Raw genomic sequence first — 2,858 nt, 5'->3', positions numbered from 1 at the left:
AGGCTCTTCTTATGTTGTTAGAAGCCTCATCACTGGAGCCCACACCTAAAGATTTGAGTAGGGCCCTTGAGACACCAAGAGCTTCCCCAGAAGGAGGAGAACCATGGCCTATTTAAACTCAACATAGGATTCAGAACTTTGCCGGAGCAACACCCTGTACGCCTGGTCTTGAGTGTCTCTATCCAGCCTGAACTTTTCCTATCTCCACTTGGAACTGTTCATGGACCTAAGCTGAACTCATCTCCCACTTTTTTGGGTTCTCCCTCCAGTCACCATGACAGGACTGCATCATGTACCTCCATGAACATTTGGTCTTTGGAAAACCTCAGAAAGACGACAATACCAATGATTAGAAGAAATGGCCACCTCTGTCTGTGACCTTGTTACTGCTGAAAGAGACAATTGTGCAGGATACATGAGGGCCATGAAATGAAAAGCTTGGTAAGCAGAATCAAGAGAAAGACTACAGTAAGACTGATTTATAGCTCTGTCAAAATCAAGTTAGAAACTCACTTGTTTAGCCCACATTTGACTCAAGCTTTGCCGAATTTGCAGATTCCCTGTCACGACTGAATAGATGTCTACCTACTGCAGTTCAATATAGTGATGCTTTGTCTGACTGGTTTCCTTCCCTCCAGTTCCATTGTCCTTCTCTGTATCCCACTTGCGGCATGTGCATGTTTAGTTGGAATGAGAAAAAGGAGTCCTTGTTTTTATTTATGTTGTTCATCCCATTGATTTGAATTTATTCAATGCTCAGTACCTTAGAAAATTAAAACAATACAAATACAAATGTAATACACTTTGGAACTCCCTGGCAATTGACACCAGGCACGGGCCTGGTTTTCTGGCTCCTGCTTAAAACATTTTTGTTTCAGCAAAAACAACAACAACAAAAAATTGTTTTATCCAGACAGAGATGCTGACATGTTTTTTAAAAATTTTTTAACCATTTTTAAATGTTTTGGATTGTTTTAGACTTTGTTTCTTGACCATTTTAACATTTCTTGTAAACCTCCAAGAGGCTTATACATAAAATAGGGTTGCCATAGTTCAAGAAATAAAAATCTGGACAGAAAAAGTTGTTGTGCTTTCTTTGGGAAACTTGTTATTGAGCTTTTTTGGGGATGTATGACAACCCTAACATAAATACAAATAAATAATAAAACAATACAAATCTCAAAAATCTAGCATAAAACAGTACCAACATGAAAGTCCTAAAATGCAAGACAGCCCCATGGTCTGTTTCCCTTGTTGATTCAGCATCTTTCCCCTACCACAACAATATTCTTTCCACTTGGTCATTTTTAGTTCTATCCAGTTGATAAAGGAGAAGGAGAAAGTTCTGCTCTTCTGATGGAAGAAGACTACCTAAGCTGTAAGGTGACCTGCTACAGGGGAAGGAGACAATAAGAACTGACTGTCTGGGTTAACCTAGAGCCATCTGGTCTAGCATGTTGCTTCCAACAGTGGGCAGCTGAATGCCTCTATGGACACTTACCCAGGCCTTCCCCATCCTACAAATACAAGTGTGATGTAAGTTGTCTCCTACAGTCCTTCATATCATAAAGCAACCAGGTTTAAGCTGCAATTCAGAGGTGCCAATCTATTTACACAACCACCATTCACACCAGACATCTTCCACAGGCTTCCCTTTCAGCTGCTGCTCCCACCAGCACTGTAGCTGCTTTTCATATTGGCATGGGAAAGGCTATAAGGCTGCGTGGGGGACCTCAAGGCCACCTGCAGCCCGCTAAGCCTCTCTAACTGGCCAATGGGACTCTCAACAGGCCACTCCACTCATTCAGGCCACACCCATCACTGGCTCCACTTTGCACCTTTCATGAGGGCTTCTTCCTGGCTGGAATGTCTCCTTGAACTCTGATCATGCATCTTCCTTGCTTGGAGGACACAGAAGGGTGTGTGAATGTGTTAAAACTAGCCTACTGTACAAAGGTAAATTTTATATTAATTGTGCTGCCTACTTTTGCCCCTGGCCACACCAACCACTTGCATGTGGCCCCCAGATTTCCCAGGTGGGAATGTGGCCCCTAGGCTGGAAAGTACCTTCCAAATACTCAGGATAACCACCATAAGAACATAAGAAGAGCCTTTTGGGTCAGGCTAATGGTCCATCTAGTCCAGCATCCTGTTCTCACCGTGGTCAACCAGATATCTATATGGGAAACCCACAAACAGGACCTGAGCACAAGAGCATTTGACTCACCTGTGATTCCCAGCAACAGGTGTGATGCCTCTGATATTGGAAATAGAACATAGCAAAGGAGCCTGGTAGCCATTGATAGCAATCCAAGTTGGCTCCTCCATCTGGTTTCAGTATACCATAAATATCAGAGCTGGTTCTCACATCACTTAATGTATGATGAGAAGTGGGGACCAAAACATCTGGAGGGCACTAGGTTGGGGAAGGCTTCTCTTCTGCCATTTGTTAAGGTAAAAATTATCATCCGGTCTGCAGAACTGAAGGCAAGGACATAAATTAAGTTGTAGAACATTTTTTCCACAAGAACTCTAATTTTGGTAACCCGACGTAAAGAATGCATCTCTTGATAGTAGGAGCCAGAGGAAAAGCCACTCAGAGTGTAAGAAATCTTGCAGATGGCACAGCAATGACTTTGACATGTAATCCAACACAGCATAAAACTAAATGAGTTCTGTGGGACTTTGAAATTATACTTCCATATGGCTGCTGTTAGAGTGAGTCACCAGAGACTGCCTTCAAGTTTTGTCGAACACTGCTTATAATAAAAGTTTATCAGCTAAGAGAGAAAAGTAGATTACTACAATAATCTTTTAAAGGGAGGTGGAGTCTATTATCAAAGGAGTTCGGTTAAATA

At 42.2% G+C, this 2,858-nt stretch overlaps 1 long non-coding RNA gene across 1 annotated transcript; it reads right to left on the bottom strand.

Moving 5' to 3' along the window:
- Positions 1-248: 248 nt before the first annotated feature.
- On the bottom strand, positions 249-2,463 carry LOC309377184. Its single transcript, XR_014171476.1, has 3 exons — positions 2,228-2,463; positions 514-763; positions 249-324 (listed from the first exon to the last, which is right to left on the bottom strand). It is a non-coding gene; the product is annotated as an uncharacterized lncRNA (long non-coding RNA).
- Positions 2,464-2,858: the final 395 nt, after the last annotated feature.

The sequence above is a fragment of the Podarcis melisellensis genome (genome assembly GCF_964234715.1).
Source record: "Podarcis melisellensis genome assembly, chromosome: 8".
Classification (NCBI taxonomy): domain Eukaryota; kingdom Metazoa; phylum Chordata; class Lepidosauria; order Squamata; family Lacertidae; genus Podarcis; species Podarcis melisellensis.
Note: the sequence above shows the minus strand (reverse complement) of the source record. Positions and strands in the feature narration are given on the sequence as shown.